Below are 19988 nucleotides of genomic sequence, written 5' to 3'. Positions count from 1 at the left end.
GCGGTGTTAAACTCACTCACTCACTCACTAATATTTAATCAAATCAGAGGACAGACTGGAACAGATGTACTGAGTACTGAAACAGGAGACGGAAGTCCTTAAGCCAAAGGATGTTCCAGTTGCAAAAGTAGAGGAAAGTATTGGTGATACCGCTACTTATTTCAAACATGAAACAACAGTGTAAATTGATTGGACCTGAGTGTTTTAAATGTCACTTCATTCAAACTGGACACGAAAGAATCATATGTTAGTGAATGGTTCCAGGGTAATAGAATGGAGACTTAATACATTGGACAATCATGATGTTTGTAGCTGTGGAATTACTCGGTGTATGCGACACATATTCAGTGCATATGTTATTGATTTGGGGCAATATGACATAGCTGAAACTAGGAAAACCGTTGAAAGTACACTTGGCAGATTATTCCTAAACAGAGAAGAACACATTATCCTTGGTGAACAATTCCACAGAAAGAGGAACATTTTCCTTGGTGACCAATTCCACAGAAAGAGGAACATTTTCCTTAGTGACCAATTCCACAGAAAGAGAAACATTCTCCTCGGTGACCAATTCCAAAGTAGGAAGAACATACTCCTCGGTGACCAGTTCCACCAAAGAGGAACAATATCCTTGGTGACCAATTCCAAACATATTGCACACAAGGGTACAGAAAACACCATTTGCTAAACAAGGAACATGAGACTGACCTTCTCCTTATAGTAAATATGAAAATTCATACATATCACTAAAGAGGTAAGCTTTGCCCCATTTGAAAATCAATGAATACCGATTGAGCAAAACATACAAATATTTATAGAAGCTTGTAGAAATTCTGAGTGAGCCATGAATGCATACATATAAACACACTAGAATCAATACAATACAGAAAGAATTGCATATGCAATCTAATTGCCAAATTGATCCATAAGTGTGCTAACCAATGGTCTTTCATGCCATTTCAGAACACAAACACAACAGATCCAAAACTTACAGGCTAAACATAATAGTGTTTTCCATGGAATAGGCAGAGAGCATTATCATGTGATTATACTACACCGTCCAGTGTTTGTAGAAGCTATTTGTCATTGATAAGACCTACGAAGTTCGTTATCCTGAATAATTGCTGCAAGTCTCCTTGAAGACACAATGCCATAGCATCTGGGATCAGGAGGCTTGTTTGTGAAAGGATGAAGTTAAAGCACTGAATTTACTGCCATCAGCTGAATGAGAGCATCCAACATAGCAGCAGTAGGGTCCTTTTGTGGGAAAAAATTGCTAATTGAAATTCTTGAATCTTGGTTGATGGAAACAGCATCTTGATGTCTCTCATGGGATGGGATGAATTTGATGTCAATAATATAAGTGAGTGAGTGGGTGAGTATGGTTTTACGCCGGTTTTAGCAATATTCCAGCAATATCACGGCGGGGGACACCAGAAATGGGCTTCACACATTGTACTCATGTCAGGAATCGAACCCGGGTCTTCGACGTGACGAGCGAACGCTTTAACCACTAGGCAACTCGACCGCCCCCAATAATCTAAGATGGAAGGAGGTTGGCATTCTGGGTGGGTATGTGAATATGTCCATGTGTGGTTTGGTGGGTGGGTGGTTGCATATAGGTGGGTGTGTCGCTGGATTGCAGCGCAAGGCTGGGTAGACTGGGTTGAAAAATGTCATCTGAAACATTTACTTTTGGGTTGTCTCCCTATAGTTTGTGATCCTTTCAAAAAGGTTCAAGCCACCATTTTGTGATGTGAAAATGACTCTCCCTTAAAAGACTAAATCCAAAAGAACTTTACATTTTATCATTTAAATGTCCATTTCTTACAAGAGCCTCCCAAAATATGTGTATTATATTTTATGACCCTCCCCTAGAGACTGTCAAAGTTGTTTTTTACCCTCCCCTGCTTCCCTCTGACCCACCCACACAGGCACATGACCCACCCACACAGGCACATGACAGCTTGGAGAATCCAATGATTGTAACTTCTTCTCCTTGAATTGCCCGGATTATGATCCAGTAACAACTGTGATCATGAGTTGAAGTTCAAGAGGTAAATAAGTATCTGACCTTCACATGAGCTAATATGCCTTGATTCGCTGTGCAGAGTTGCATCACTTGGGCATGCTAGAAATCTATGGTTGTGGGTTCGAATCCTGGTTTGCCCCGATTCTGTTTCTAGGTTTGTCAGCACCATACACGTGCTCGTGGATTTCACTGAACTGGTAAATGTCGAAGACCCGCTTCACTTCGAGCTTTCCTTCCACATTAAGCTGATATGCCATGATATAACTGCAATACTGTTAAAAGCGGTGTTAAACACAACTCACACACTCATTCACTCATATGCCTTGATACACCTTATATACTGTTCACAATGCCAATATAATGCTTACTCAATCATGTATTATTGTCACATCAGTTAGCCACAGTTTGCCAAACATACTTTGCCCAAATCCAACTAATACTTGCTGAAACAAACCAGATACATTTTTAAAAATGAAAGCTTTATGTTTCGATTGCAAAATAATTGTGTTTGATTGAAACAATCATGCAAAGTAATGAATTTGGTTTATTAATAGTACCAGTTCCCAAAGTACTTGGAAGTCAAAGGAAGGATTATACACACAGGCAAATTAGTGCTATATCGGGGCTTTGGGTAACTGAACTAGCCTCTTGTGACCAGTGGGTATGAATATTTCATGAAGCTAGAAGATTTAGAGTCTAACTTCAGACTACTGCAGCACCCTGGCAGTATGGTAATGTCCTCGGTCATGTGTGCTACAGTCAACTCAGTATGGGTTAGTGTGTGATGGGCACATGGGTGGCCCCGTCATCTAAGGCACTGAAATTTTCTATGCAGAATTGCTTCCCTTGCATACACCAGGAACTTAAGATTGTGAATTTGAATCCCGATTCGCCCTCATTGTGTTTCTAGGTTTGTCAGCACCCTACCCATTAACCGTGGGTTTCAGCAAAGTGGTAAACGTCTGAGGCCTGCATCACTTAGGGCTTTCCTTCCTCATTAAGCTAACACACCATGATATAACTCGAATAATGTTCAAAGCGGCGATAAACCCCACTCACTCACACAGTAGTGGAGGAAAACCCCGACGTAAAGCATGTCTTTGATGTTTATCACTTTGGTGACGCCCATGAGCATTGGTATGGTGCTAAGAAACCAAGGATAATATACAGGGCAAAACAGGATTCAAAACTCATGATCACAGTATTCTGGCACACCCAAGGGGGGCAACTCTGGACAATGAATTGCAAAGTGGTTGTTGGTTCAATCTCCTGGTCATAAGATGTACTTGTTGTTACCATGGCTGTGCTTGACAAGGGAATAGAACATGGACTGGTCGGCTCAGAGTCAGTATAAACTGTCTCTGCATCGCTATATAAGTGCAATAATCGTGATCACAACCTTCAACCCCATATCATCTCACACCTTAATGTTTGAGAAAGCCCAAAGTAATGCAGGTTGGAACCAGCAGATCCTATCATAACTAAGGGATGCAACTCTACACAGCAAATTACAATTTCTCACAACTAGGCCAAATGTGCATCTGCTTCTCCAAAAATAGAGTGTGCACTTTAGAAAAGGATTCCTGACATTTAAAAGAAGGGTGTGGCAATCATTCCATATCTCCCTGCTCCACCCCCCAAAACCTGTGTGTTGTATCGATCCATCTCTGTGATACAACACAGCTATGACATCTGCAATTCAATATAAAACATCTGTACACCTTGATATATGCTTACAATTATGCCATGCACCAGTCAGCCTTTGATGCTAACCTACTTTGGTCTTCCAGTAGACTGTATTAAGTAATCCACAACACTGACGGACATCACTTTATCCCCAAGTGTTATATGAATTATGCTGTAAAGGGGGATTCAACAAACTTCAACATACCATAATTGTCTATATCTGTTTTCTGAATTTTCCGCTAAATTGGTTATGTAAATAAGCACGTCGCCCCACGTCGGCAGAATAAGTCCACAAAATCCGAATACCTAATCATGCATTTTTCACACATGGAAAACGCAGTGAACTTGGGATACGCCTCCAAATTGCTCCATTTCTGTAAAAATCTGCTCTATCCTCACGAGAATTCAGTTTAAATCACACAATCATTTGAACAACCACATTCAAATTAGCTGTTGAAAGAAAGAAGGTTTGCTTCGGCAAGAAAAATTGAGCAAAGTCCCTCAGTCGTATTTTCGACTCGTGGCTTGTTGACCATAAACGTACGCAGCACTCGTCAGCCGAGGGGAAGGTTTTATTGTGTTCCAACAGGCGTGATGATTGATACGGACTATGTTGTTTCACAAAACAACCGTTGTTTCACTTTATTGTTGAAGTGGCAATCACGGATGCCATATTCTTGAAAAATTCTTATAACAACATCATAAATCATCATAATTAGGCTGAAAACAATTAGCGATCACATATGACTAAGTGTTGTGGATGGTTTGGATGACATCAGGATGATTAGATGATTAATGGGTTGGAAACTACTTTCAGTTTCAAAAATCTACAAATAATCGAACACTGAACTACACAACTTGAACAATTTTCGCTAAGTGCTGAAGCAAATGTAAGACAGAGTTGGGAGCTGTTCCTTTGGGGATATAATATTTGGAATTTAATTTATTAAAAGTGTGAATCTCGCCCACGGGAAGCTGGGATGTGGAACAGTGTTTGAATACTGATGAACCGAGCCCTCTAGGAGATATTCTTGGACAAGCACTTTGCGCCCTGTCAAGCATCTACACCCCATCTTTATCATCATCACAACACAAGTTGCAGCAACTGGAGCCCATTGTGAATTAAGAATGCTGTGTGAGCTAGAATGTTATCTTCATATTCCTAAATCAATCTCATCCCTATACAGAAGCTACATTCATATGTTGTATGTCTGCCAAAATTCCCTTTTTGAGGCCTGTTGTGTTTGTTGTTAAAATTGCCTAACCACCACTCTCATCAATGCACTCAGTACTATATTTCTACATCATAAAGCCTGATATTAAACTGAACAAACAGAGTTTGGGCACCAATTTCAATGCAGCGTCAGCCAAGCTTACGCTGAACTACAAAAGGCGCAATTTGGTAGATACACTCTCCAGCTCGTGAAGATATGAATGTGTATATTGATCTTGTCCAAAGAGCCTCGCCTTGCCTTTATCCTTTTTGGGTTATCATAATGCAAGAAAAATATGACACTCCCTTTCTTTGGTGTGTTTGTTGTAACATACTTTTTCCAAATAGCCTATGTTTGGCTCCAAGTTCAATCTCTTGAAATCTAATTCGAATTGGCTGCTTCCAGACTGCTAAAAGGATAAAAAGTGAGTCTCACGTTATCAATTCAGGCTCTTGTGAGGACAGATATATCAGGAATCTGACCCTCGGTTCAGAAATTAGGTTTTAAAATAACATTTTTTCAAGTCAAGGCGGTGAAAGTATTTTTGTACTAAGCGTTTCTTCAACCAAGAAAGACCCATGTTAACACATAAATGCCTTGATTGTCTTTTAATAATTGGAGTTTGATATGTGTGAAAGCTTTGATAGGATTCAAATGTACATGATTACTTTTTAAGTATTGACATACTGAATCAGCTTTTTGGCAATAAAGAAAACTGATGATATTATGGTGACAACTGATTTTTAGTTGTTTAGCACAATAGAACTAGCCAGTATGGTAATGATGATGATAATGATGACAAACAATGAAGACAATGGACATTATACTCAGATTCAAGCCACCATACTTAGGTATGTTTCCGGTATGTTGCATAAAAAACACATGCCACAAGCTGTAATTATATACACGATCAACAATAATGCAGAAATTTTCATAATGGCTTCACATATAGGGAATCGCTCCCCACTGCTCCTATTATCTTTTCTGTACTATTATAACTTTTACACCCTAGCTGCGATGATACAGACACGCTGTACAATAAGGCCTTACACTTGATACTATAATAATTGTTACTATACTAATCATTAAGTTACAATTCTTACACACTGAACCCAATGTTTACTAACCACATTGCATTTTACCAGAACACATGAGTACCAATTCCAAATACCTGGGCGCCATTGTACAAAGCGATCTTAGCGCTAAGGTGATTGTAACCCTCATACCTTAACATACTTGTAGACACTTATGGCAGTCAAAGCACTAAGGTTGTTTTGTACAATGGCATCCTGGCACCCTCAGAGTCCATATTTCTGTTTAGATCTTCTAGGCTTGTAGCAATGCCACCCATTTAGTTCCCCCCCATTATTTACCAAACTCATTTCCAGCTTAGGAATCTCTGAGCATTACTGATCAAGCAGCAATCATCATGCCCCATTGCCAAACCACCTGTGCTATGTAATAACACAACTATAACACTCTCACTCGGACAAAAATGCAATAACCGATATTTCCAGCACATTTCAGAACAAGAAACATTCCGAGTTTTACAATCTTCTCTTATACACCAAAATGACTTAAGAGAAAATTACCGTTGTTTTTGGCAAGTTCTAAGGAAAATTCCAGGCAAGCAATTAACAGAATTTCTCTCACCATGAAATTGAAAGATTTATTTCATTACATCCAGATTACATGCTAAATAATCACCCTCAAAATGACATTTTTCTTTTCATACTTCTCAGCCTATTCATTGACTGACACAGTTTCAGCTTGGTAATCACTTTGTATGGGGTGTATTAAGCCTTTCATGTGTGAATTGTGTATAGATTTTTTATGAATATTCATTAATGACATCTGAAGGTACTTTGAGGAGATGCATCTGTGATGATGAAAATTTGAACATTATAACTCTATTTACACCAGACTCCCCTAGTTTGGATCAATTTAACTATACTTCAATTTATAATGAAATTAACCTGTTCAGTGGACTATGAATAACAGTATATATAAAATTTAAAACAGATCAAAGGGCAGCTGATGAGTCTGTGCATTGATTCACAATAAAACAGAATTGATAAAAAAATAATTGAAACAATGATGCAGTGTTTGACACGCCAGTGATTTTCCGCGTATTGTTTTACGAGTCCTAAGACATAAAACATGCATATTGTATGGTTCAATTATTAGACTGTTCCTATTTTCAAGTCTCAATTCTCCTGACATTTTGACCAAAATTAATCATTATCCAGTTTTGCAGCTGCAGATAATGGTGAGTGAGTGAGTTGGGTTTAATGCCGCTTTTAACATTATTCCAGTTATATCACGGGGCGTCAGCTTAATGTGGAAGGAAAGCCGAAGTGATGCAGGTCTTAGACATTTACCACTTTGGTGAAACCCAGGAGCTTGGGTAAGGTGCTGACAAACCTAGAAACATAATTGGGGCCATCGGTATTTGAACCCACAATCATAGGTTTCTGGCGTGCCCAAGGGACGCAACGCGACACCTTAGACGACTAGGCCACCCGTGCCTCTAGCGGATAAAACATATTAATAAACATAATTTGTCATGCAACTTATTGTTATTACTATGTCCATAGATTCAGAACCACACACATCCAATGATTAATTTATACTGTTCTATTCTTCCACTGTGTTTTACTGTGCAGAGTTGCATCCCTTAGACGTGCCAGAATCATGGGTTCGAAGCCCAGATTTATCTTCATTGTGTTTCTCGGTTTGTCAGCATCAGGCGCATGGTTTTCACCAAAGTTGTAAATGTCTAGGACCTGCATGATTTCAGGCTCTCCTCCTGTCATGCCAGGATCACACTGATGACCTATGAAGACCTGTCTTCAGCAACCCATTCTTGCCGATAAAGGTGACCATGCTTGTCGTAAGAGTCGACTAACGGGATCAGGCAGTCAGGCTCGCTGACATGGTTGATGCATGTCATTGTATTTAAATTGCATGGATCAATGCTCATGATGCCAATCACTGCATTGCCTGGTTCAGACTCTATCATTTACACACCGCAGTCATATAGCTGGAATATTGCTGAGTGTGGCGTTAAACAGCAAACAAAGAAACAAACGATATACTTTTCAAAACAGCATTCAACCAAACACACTCACTCTGTTATTACTCAAATTGGTGAGGTGAAATTGGGGTTAACATCGCATCCAAGATTATTGCACTTATATAGCGACGCGCATGTATTGTGTGTGTTTGCGTGGCTGCTTGTACTAGTCCGGACTGATGCCTATTTATAGTGCTAGCTCACTGAGATACCATGCCGCAGTTTAACACGAATACCCCACTCAGACACAGTAAACTGACTCCTAGCCGACCTATCCTTGTTTTAGCCCCTTAATGCCAAGCGCCAGACAGGGTAACAACAAGTACCATCTTTTAACGTCTTTTGGTATGACGCAGTCGGGGATCAAATCCTTGACCTTCCCCTCTCCGGGCGGAACGCTCTACCAATAGACCACGGAGGCGGTCTATTACTCAAATAACACACAAGGAAAAGATCTATATAATCTCGAGCCATGAATCCCCTCTCTGATAATGGCTGAGAGTTAACACTGACTAGAAATTACACCTTGAAAAGCAACTTAAAAAATATTTTTCAATTAAGCTCCTATGCCTCACTACTATCAAGCCAACAGGACATTGTTTCAGTCCAAATTAATTTGGACTAACAAGAGAAACCCTAAAATAGGTCCTCCGGCTAATAATTGTTCCCGCACAAATTAATCATGATAAACAAACAACTTCTGTCACTAGGAATCGAATAGTCATATTTACTTAGTCATTTATCATGATTGTGGAACTGTTAATTCCTATGAACCATAACATTTGTCACAGCTGCCTGGGGAATCAAATTTCCTTTTCTACTGTTCTTAGCTTGCTAAAACATACCTCCTTATATCCCACTGACACTATAACACAATATTTCCTAATAACATCAATGAAATCAGAAATGTCAATCACCTACTTGCTGTCCTATCAAACATTTTCTGATAATTTCAAGAGTTGTTTCATTTCATATTTGCGAAGAAACTTAACATCAAAATATATTTCAACTCAATTTCATTTCAAATTTGAAACAAAAAATGTTTTAGTGCAAAATTTATCTTTCATGAAAGGAGAACACACAGAAAACATACCTGGCGTGTTGTATGAAACAGATAACAAAAACAAGCACAACTTTCGAGCTGAGCTTGCACCAATATTATTATTTCCCTTGTGGTAATGAAGTTGCTAACCCAAATCTCATCAGAGATTCTCGCTGGATTTCAAGGTCATTCAAGGTCGAGTTTGATGTGATACAGACCACTAATACTAAAGTTCCTGAAAAGAAGGCAATGTCAGAATGCAATACTTGGTCGACCATCCACAATGACGTGATAATGGTGATCGCACAGCGCTGTTTGCCGGACAGTGGTGATCGCGTATTGCCACTAATCATTTGATACACAACTTATTCCATTAATGAATCTAATCAGAGTCAACCAATGATTTACTGGCCCTGAGGCTAGGGAAGATGCCAGTTTGGCAATCATGGTCAGGGTTTTTCTGGACGTTGGGTCTAGTTCACAGAGATGATAGATTAGAACCATAATGTAAATGCTACAGACACGACAATGATGATTGAATTTGACAATGGCATAAATACGTTCAGGAGGATATTGTTTTGATTAATTACAATAGTTATTCCTGGATATGTGTTGGCCAAGTGAGGTTGTTTTTAAACCTGTGCTAAACGGTACTATTGATGTCCCAGCTGTATACATTTATGGGCGTAAGAAGGACTTAGTATGCGGTTGAGTTTTACTCTGCTTTGAACAATATTTCAGTTCTTCATAGACTATGCTTGCCGTAAAATGTGGCTATGCTTGTTGTAAGAGGTGACTAACGGGATAAGGTGGTCAGACTCGCTGACTTGGTTGATGCATGTCATCGTATCTTAATTGCACAGATTGATATTCATGATGTCAATTACTGGATTGTCTGGTCCAGACCGCCATTATATAGCTGGAATATTGCTGAGTGCTGTGTTAAACAAACAAACAAACAAACAAACAAACAAACAGTTCTTCATGGCATGTCAGCTTTAATGTGTGAAGACTGTTGAAGAGATACAGGTTGTTGAGGTTCACCATCCTGAGGAGACCAAGGTGTGTGGGTAGGCACATGGCTGACCAAGGATCATCATCAGAGCAGATTTTGAATTCAAACAAAGAACCAGCGGATCCTGGGAGTTAAGGGGTGATAATCTCTTCCGGGAAAATCAACATTAGGGAATCTGTATCCTTAGAACCAAAAGCATGGGTTTGGTGCTGCCAGACCAAAGATATTAATCAGGAAGTGTCTGAGATTCAAACTCACTTCCAGCAAATCCTGTTATAACAAGGGACAGAACTCTGCATAGCCATACCTTTGCAACTTGGTTCTAGAAGCCCTTTATTTGGAAGCAGTAGGTTTACAATTAATATTCAGTTAATTCATTGTCCAAGAAGGATCATTAAATGAGATTGACTTACCTAAACTTGACGTCACATCCACTAGTTGTGATTCTTAACAGCAGATTAATCTACCAACTAGTACAGTATCCAATGGGAGAACTTTGCACATCCTGAAACATAGAAGTACATGAGTTTAATTCAAATTGTTCAATGCCACCTCATTCTACATCAACAAGAAGTTCTGTGATTCATGATACTAAGTGAGTGAGTGAGGGATTTTGGTTTTACGCTGCTTTTAGCAATATTCCAGCAATATCAGGGCAGGGGACACCAGAAATGGGCTTCACACATTGTACCTATGTGTTGATTGAACCTGGGTCTTCGATGTGACGAGCGAATGCTTTAACCACTAGGCTACCTGACCGCACAGAAGATGGTCCTCTCTGAATGGGTTTCACTGTGCCAAAGTTGGGAACTGACCTCGACATATAATCTGATTGTCTATGACAATAATGATAAATTCTTATTTTTACACACAGTCAATGACACCAGATGACGACATGGGATACTGGAGACTTAATGTGTCAATATACCGTATTCGCCGTAATAAGTGCCAAGGGCGCTTTCAAAATTAGAAATAGGGGACTCTTATTAGAATATTATTTTGGTGAAAAAAAACAGAGTTGAAGGATAAATTTCGTGGTTTATGCTGACAGCCTGAACTGTTTATATACGACAGATATATTTTTCCAGAATTTAATTGCCCATAATTAAGGGTGTATATAACACACGAGTGCATATTATACACGAATAAATAAGTCTTGTGTACTTTGATCAATTGGAAGGGGTGCTAATTGGGATTGTTCACTTGCCAATATATTAGCAAATATCGCTGTGGGCGCTTATTACGGCGAATATGGTAGTTAGAGGCATAAAACTTGAAAGAGTCACAACACCTTTCACAACTTGATTGACAGATTGAAACTGATTTCTTTTAAGTCAGGGTTGTAACTATATAGAAGCATCACTCAAAATCAGTGGTGACGCCAGGGTCCACTTGCACAAAGCGATCTTAGCGCTAAGACTAATGTAAGCATATGTTAATTTATGGGAGTTACAATCATCTTAGCGCTAAGATCGCTTTGTGCAATAGGGCCCTGGTGTTCATTTGATTGATCAGGGAAACAGTAATTCTCATAATTAACTCCCATATTGATCTGTTTATATTTTTTCTATTTATGAAATTGGTGATAACTGAAAAAACGAATAATAAATTTATATTTGATTACACATTTGCCACATTTTGGTTTAGGAATCCCCATTGAATGAGTCTCACTTCATCATCGTGTTACTGAGTCACAATCAAATAGTGATAATACCAGGTGTTCACGAAAAGGTGAACGTATCCAGCTGAAATTCAGTTCTAAAAATAGACTTTCTTACTTGATACGGCACTGTAATGAACACATCACTAATATCAAGAGCCAACTGACTGTGTCTACCAAGAAATTAAGGACATAAAGCGACAAAACCCTTTCCATATCCAATAGAAATCTCTGAATAAAGCAGAATCGGTCGCACAATTCCGACTATATCCTGAGCATGTGTTTATGAATCAATATCAAGTAGTAATGATACAAGGTTTTCACGAAAAGGTGAGCGTATCCTGACCCAACGGTGGCACCCATCACAAACACATGCAAAGACAAGTCAATTATTAACCTAAAAAAAATGGGAACATGGTACATGTCCAAATAAGGAAATGCATCGGGCATCATTTTTGTCACTGATGCGTCAAATTTGGAAATGTCCTCCACATGTCTACCATAAAACGTTTTGAAAGCTTTATTGAGGCCTTGAATTTTGTAACCTTGATCAAACAACTTCTGAGCAAGAGTCGTATGACCCTCTTTGAAATCTTGGTAGAAAGAGCATGCTTGATTGTATCTTAAAAGTTGCAAAATGTAAACACCAAAGGCAGGAGCTGCTGGAATATTACTCCACATGAAGGGACTGTCATACAGTCTTGTGAAGAGTGGAAGCCATCATGTATTAAATATGAAGCAGCTGGATCAGAAATATCAGCACTTACGGAGGACAAACAAATATAAGAATTCTTTGGATTTGTATTCCATCAGGTTTATGTCAAATATTACATAAACAGGATATCTTATCAGTGACTTGCCGCAGAAAGATATCGATCCTTATATCAGGTTGTCTCTGTTCACAGGATAAGCACTGTAAAGCTTAAATTTAGGTGTGTTGGATGCTGGTAGCACAAGCCTGCATTAAAGGTAAACACCGTTATTTTAATAACAGAAAATATATCATAGAGTTGTGTTGAAGAGTAATATTCTCATATTGTTCCTCATGGTCTTGAGGTTACCCTATCTTAAATTTTACAAAATTAAGAAAAGAAATTTTTTGTTGAAAATATGCATTCGTCATTCTACATAATGTTATTATTTTGGACTTAACTTTAGAATCATAGGAAAACAAAAAATAACCTGAAAATTAAAAGTTTTTCCAATAATGATGACAATAAAATATGATATGAACATAACTTTGTGACCATTGGTGAGTTAGCCTTCCAGTCAATTTCTATGATCCCCTCCCCCTCTCCCCCCCCCCCCCCCCCCCCCCTCTCACACACACACTGTATCTTTACATATTGCCAAGATAATTAACAAGAACTGTAAACTTAATGTTAAAATAAACTCATCCTAAGTTCTACTACATTTTTGTAATGACATACCCTATGAGCTATTGTATATATCATATGTTTATCCCTGTGTTTGTCCTTTAAATAGTCGTTTTGTGCCAATATCATGAGTACTATTCAACAAAGATCTAGGCACTGGAGGTGCAGTATCTTCTGAAATGGGTATCACACAGACAGAAATTGACTTTTGAAACATATATCAGCGTGCATTTCACCTTGATTCGTTGATGTCTTAGACAAAAGAACTCAGACAAATGATGAATAAATGTCATTTATATTATTCTCCACTGAAGCATTTTCTTATAACCAGATTTACCATCACAGACATTCCTAAACGTAGACAATTAACCTTAACTGCTCCGAAATATGCACTAATCAGTGGAAATACCAGCATAGACAACCAATGGGAGAGCATGCCAACACAATGATCACAGTTCAACTGAAAGAGTGTATCCTGTAGGCTGTGTCCTTTGAGAGATAGCTTAACTTGTTTATATAATTCTCTTCAAATGTCATAGACAGGATTATACTGGGTTTTTCAAACTTTAATATGTTTATGATTAAAATAAACAGGATTATACTGCTTTTTAAAACTTTTATATGTTTTGAGGTAAATAGGATTAAACAGACATGACTATAGATATATGATCAAAAGACATTTTGACTTTTCCATCTCTCAACAGGTAAATGAACACAAGTTAAATCCTGACAGAAATTCATCCTTATTTATATCATAATGTAGAATTCAGTTATTCATGCACATGTACAGCAGTTACAAGGCTAAGACTCAGTGCTCACGACCTTCAAATTGAGAGAGGAAGATATTTTAACACTCCAACAGAAGAAAGAATATGTACCTTCTGTGATATTGACAAAACAGAAGATGAGGTACACTTCCTGTTGCGATGCCCTCTCTACAAAGATCTGAGAGGGGAACTAAGTTCATCACCCGGCTTTGCTATGCACCCAATATCGCTAAAAATATTATCAAATCCACCAGAGCCCTTTGCAAAAATGATCTCTAATTTCATTCACAAAATGTTCAGGCAAAGAAAATCTGCATCTCCTCCCTAACAATATAATCATATCAATATTTGTATTCTATTGTGTATGTCAATGTTTAATTAGTCATGTTCATGTTTTGTACCCTTCCCCCTCTGGGTGTTTATGTACAATAAATATTCTTCTTCTTCCATATTAGCTTTTATTACAGAAATGCAGTATTATCTCAATGTTGTCACAATTCTGCAGGCTAGCTTTTAATGCAGTCAGGAACAATTCTCAAACGCAAATCAAAACCGGATAACATTTTCCTTGATGCGGTCCTGTTTGCACCAAGCTGTTTATGCCATTTTGAAAACCATTCCTGGTAAACATGGAACCATCATCTACTTGGTGATGTCTGCTAGGACAATAATGCCTATATTTACCTGGCATTGACCAAATTCAGTATTGTTCTTAGAAAAAGTCAATGAATATATCTGTTCATTTCTTTACAAGAGGTATTGATAGAAGGTTGTGGAACAGTCTTTGGCAATAGGCGGTTCTTACTTGTAGTGACTGACAAAGACAATAAAACCATACAGGTCAAATTGGTACATGGCTGACATCAATATATGAACAATACTAGTGTGCAGTTCACACAGAAAGACAGGACTGCAAGTGGTAGAGGGGAGTTGGGTGGGTGGGTGAGTGAGTGAGTGAGTGAGTGAGTGAGTGAGTGAGTTGAGTGAGTGAGTGAGTGAGTGAGTGGGTGAGTGGGTGGGTGGGTGGGTGAGTGAGTGAGTGAGTGAGCCAGTGAGCCAGTCAGTGAGCCAGTCAGTGAGCCAGTCAGTGAGTGAGTGAGTGTCATCACATAACAGAGTGTAAGTGAGTTAGCAGTTCATCATCAGCAGTTCTCAACAACACTTTTTACCAGTTCCCCTGTCTGAAGCAATCGTAGGCTTCACAAATTATACACATTTGGGGGACTGATCCCCAGATCGTCAGTGTGCAAAGAGTGTGTGCTTGATCTATTTCTGCTTGATAGTACATGTATATCACTATAGTTCTTACGCAATACAGAGGGCTCCTTGTATGAAATATGTCATATTTGCATGCATTGCTGTGAGAAAACGATGAATGGACATAATAGAAAATCCTTGTGTTCCAACTGCACGAATATTAAATCAGATGACCAGATATCTCACAAACTCAGTGTTGTTTTCATTTGACATTACAAAATCTGTCAGTTCCAAAGACGGGAGAAAATAATTCCATGAAGATGAAAAATCCATGAAACCTTTATATGGTGGCTGAGAAGTAAATATAGCACATATTTCATTTCATAGAGTCTATATAACCACCTTAATTGAGCCAAAGGTTCACAATGCCATCGAAATGGACAAGGATTGAACCTGTCTAACACTGAATACAGAATGCATTGATCTAGTGCTTCATTTTCCAGTACTGCTTCATCTATCGCTGCCCACAAAGGAATAGGTTTTCTTTTGATACATACAGCCTTTGGATGCGTCCAGCTTTAAAGAATAAATCTCTCACCTTGACCAATGGTCAACAAGTAGCTGTGCTCCATAATAGCCTATCTAGAAATGCAATGAAACCTCAGAAATACATTCACGCATACAAGAATACCTATAATGGTCATCGGTAACTGACAAGCTGTACACAGTTGTAAATAGCAGACTTTGTCACTTAGGTTTTTTTACAAATCAATAATTCTAATCCTACCAGGATAGTTTCTTTAAGACAGATGAACAATGTCCATGAAAGGTTTGCCCAGGTACCATTGTCCAGAAAATTGGTCAAGTCTCTTGGTCAGGTGGTACCGACACAGGACCAATATTATTCATAGAAGAAATGTCAATCGATAAGCACTGTTGAATAAATGCATCCTCTGTTTGAGTGTGTAACCCTCAGTAAATAAAACATACTCTACAATGTTCTTGGTGCAACCTTTGGGAACACTGCCCCAATTACACAAATCAAATTATTGTAACATTTTTTTTAACGGAAAATACGAAACAATTCCCTAAAGCGACAGCCTGTGTGAAATGTAATTTCGGGGATTACAACAAAATAAGGAAGTGAACCTTGTAGGCAATCACAATGTAATAAAAAATTTACTGACAACAAAAATACTTTTTCTATCCATGGTCTTACAGTACTTTTTTATCGTTGCAATATAAGGTACTCAAAAATGCTTGTTTGTCCTTTTTTTCTTTCAGCAAAATCAATGAGATATGTTTTTTGGGAACCTGTTGCTGAGATGTTGCAAATGACTGTTCACAGGTTACAGAAATACAGGAGAAACAAACTATTTCTTGCCCAATCATGAGTGCATTTATGAGTGAGGGATTTGGGTTTATTCCTACTTTGAAGATCATCCCAGAAACCCATTATGAGGCCACAAAGCCTTAATGGAACCATCATATTGGCAGGTAGATAGAATCTCTTAGTACAGCGAGGTCTTATCAGCAGGAGAGATTGAGAGATTGACATTATGTGAAGGTGGTTCGGGATAAACAGGGACTAAACAAGTATAGATATGGTGAAATCAGATAACAATATCACGAGATAACAGAGAATGTGATAAAGTTTATTTGTAATGTGAAAGGGGACGGAGAATTTTGTCGTATGTCAGTCAGTAATATACTGCTAAATTAAGACCTGTGGAGTTTCTGGGTTAGCAGAGGGGCTTGTCATAGGAGGTCATCTGGTCAGGTTGGTTGACTTGGCTGATTGCACAACATGATCATTGGAGACAGATGGCATGGATCAGTGCTCATAATATCAATCACTGAATTGTCAGGCCCAGACTGTATTATTTACAGGCTGACATTATTACTACAAAGATATTGCTGAATGACATTAAACAACAATCAAACAAACAAGAACAATATTATGACAGTCTGTAACTAACCCTGTCTGGACCAGACAAATCAGTGGTCGATAGCATGAGCAGGGATGTAACTCCTTGGAGTACAATGGCACACAATCGGTCATGGTATGAAGTTCCTCAAACAAATCTTAGTGCTTCAACTATTGTAAATATAAAATGTCAATGCTAGAGAATAATCAGTCTTGATGATCTGCCCGAACAGATTCCCATGCTCATTATAGACAAGCTCGTCACTATATGGCTGAAATATTGCCGATGTGACATAAAGCATAAACTCACTCACTTATTATAGACAAAACAGTGGTGGAAATTGTATGAATGGATCATTGAAGACACCAGGTGTTCATGAAAAGGGTGTGCAATTCCTGCTCCACAAGAGTGAGTGAGTTGGGTTTAACGTCGCTTATAACAGTATTCCAGTTATATCGCTGCATGTCAGCTTAATGTGGGAGGAAAGCCTGAAGTGATGCAGGTCTCAGACGTTTACCACTTTGGTGAAAACGATGAGGACATGTATGGTGCTGACAAATCATAGGCGTGCCCAAGGGACACAACTCTGCACAGCGAATCATGGCATCTTACACAACTGGGCCCTCCATGCCCCCCTGCTCCACAAGATATATCAAAACTCAGACTTATAACAGTTGTAGCACTAAGACCACATTGGGGGCAATGAGGTTCATGTCACACATTCCATGATAATTTTGGGGATTTAGGAATGTTAACAAACAGAGAATTGCCACAGGAAGAGAGAGAAAGGAAAGAAGAAAACTAAAACGAATCAAGATAATTTTGCAACTTCCTAGGCTCTCTCACATTCCCTGAACCATATTATTTTCACTTCCGCCCTACTTTACTGTAATGATACAGCCCTAAATATACCAAGTCTAGATTTCCACAGGTTCACTCCCATCACACCAGAGCTACTTTTCAATTTAAAAGTAGTTCTTTTTTTCTTTCAAAATCATATGTTTTCAGAGACTATGCATTAGACGAGCAACTTCCTAACAAAGTACCTTTCTCAAGGGGACTGAGGTAGAATAGTGGTTAAACTGTTTGTTGATCATGCTCAAGACCTTGGTTTATTCCCCACATGGGAATAATGAGTAAATCCTATTCTTGTTGCCTCCATCATATTGCTGGCATTTTACTCAAATTGCCTTAAAACCATCCCCACCTTCTTAATCATGAGTGTGATTTCCATCAAGCTGTTCTACTGGATGTCTGATCGGTCATCTGTTAGTCTGCAACTATAGTTTCTTATGAAATACTTCATTTTTCAGTCTGTAGTGTTAATTTGTCTGGCCAATAAATTGTTCAGTCTGGGGATGTGACTAGCCATAATTCTCCACTGTGTCTTGGTAGCTAGTGTTCCCACTCGTCTTAAAGATATACCCATACTGTCTTGTTTCAAATTGTTATCAATCTGTTTGAAAATGTTAAAGATTATCAGTTGAAAAAATCAAAACTATATTTCTTTTTTTATGCATGATACATTATTAATAAGATGCAAAGAATTAAAAGAAAAGATACCAGTTACTGAAATAACACTCAATGCTATTATTGTTTGAAGAGATTTAGTGAAAGAAGTGATTCTTATCTAGCTTTTAAGAACACCTGTTATCTGTAGTAGAATCACTCGTCAATAGATGATTAACTTTACAAACACTTTTTGAAACCTAGTAGGTCAAAATCTATTTCAACTGTGAATTAATATAAAATATTTCCCTAAAGTTCAGTCTGGAATGCAAATGATTATTGGTTGGTTTGTTGTTTTACACAACACTCAGCAATATTCCAGCTATATGATGGTGGTCTGTAAATAATCAAGTCTGGACCAGACAATCCAGTGATTGACATCATGAGCATCGTTCCAGGCAATTGGGGTCGATGGCATGCATTAACCAAGTCAGCGAGCTTGACCACCCAATCCCGTTAGACGCCTTTTTAGGGCAAGCATTTGTTGCTGAAGACCTATTCCACCCCCGTATCTTCATGGGTCCAAATGTTTATTGTATATATTGATTATTGTATATAGTTATTCTAAAAAAGGATACAAAGTGTATACATTCCAAATTGGAATAAACTGATACAAAAATGTGCTTCTTGTTTAAGAAAGAAGACTATATTCAAATACTAAAGCTATCCAAACCAAGACATTTTTTCACTAACGTACATTTACATACAAAAAGGTTTTCAAGAAAAATGCAGTGGCTGAATAAATCTGCATATAAAACAATTTCAGATTGACAATAGAATGGATATACCAAAGGTTTTATCAAAGATAGTTTCAAGAGCCTTCATGGTAGACAGTTTCTCGTATATTTTGTAGTGAAGGCTCTTCTCCCCATATAAGTGTTGGACCTGTCTAACGAAAGGTTTTCAATCAGTGTTGTGGCTTAAAGCGCCATGAGTGCAAGCACACAGCATGGGATGGAGATTATACAAGACTATAAGATAGATGTTCTTTGTGTCTTCGGAAATCCTTGTGATTGAAGGATTATGGTAATTTAGACTCCTGGCCTGGCTTTGTTGGTGTACAGGCAAGAAAGGAGTGTTCATCTTCTGAAACTGCCGATGCCATAATTCTGTACAATTCTAAAAATGGGAATGGTGCTGAAATTGTATGAGATACACATGACAGTCTAGTACTCAGTGCTGCCATTCTATAGACTTTTTCAATACATTTTCGAAAATGGCAGCTTTGGTGCTGAAATTGTATGAGGTTGCTATAAGAGTCCATCACTATGAGTCTGCTGGTGATGTAGAAGTATGGTAAATGGCAGTGATGGCGGTAAATTTATTTGAGATCAACGCAAGAGTCTGAAGTCTGACCATCCTTACTTTATCATTTAGCAGGAATTTGGTAAGTCAGTCAGCTCTGGTGTTGAAACTATATGAGGGAGGCAAGAGAGTCCATCACGGGAGATTGCCAGTGCCATAATTCTGCAGAATTAGAGCACAT

At 38.4% G+C, this 19988-nt stretch overlaps 1 protein-coding gene across 3 annotated transcripts in view; it reads right to left on the bottom strand.

The window, feature by feature from the left end:
* Positions 1-19988, bottom strand: part of LOC139450549 (protocadherin-11 X-linked-like) — a 212106-nt gene that overhangs the window by 124444 nt on the left and 67674 nt on the right. For all 3 annotated transcript variants that reach the window (XM_071232296.1, XM_071232295.1, XM_071232298.1), the window contains exon 2: positions 10479-10570. The gene's annotated coding sequence lies outside the window, so the exon portion shown is untranslated. The remainder of the gene's footprint in view (positions 1-10478; positions 10571-19988) is intronic.

The sequence above is a fragment of the Haliotis cracherodii genome, unplaced genomic scaffold (genome assembly GCF_022045235.1).
Source record: "Haliotis cracherodii isolate W230 unplaced genomic scaffold, xgHalCrac1.p SCAF_8, whole genome shotgun sequence".
Classification (NCBI taxonomy): domain Eukaryota; kingdom Metazoa; phylum Mollusca; class Gastropoda; order Lepetellida; family Haliotidae; genus Haliotis; species Haliotis cracherodii.
Note: the sequence above shows the minus strand (reverse complement) of the source record. Positions and strands in the feature narration are given on the sequence as shown.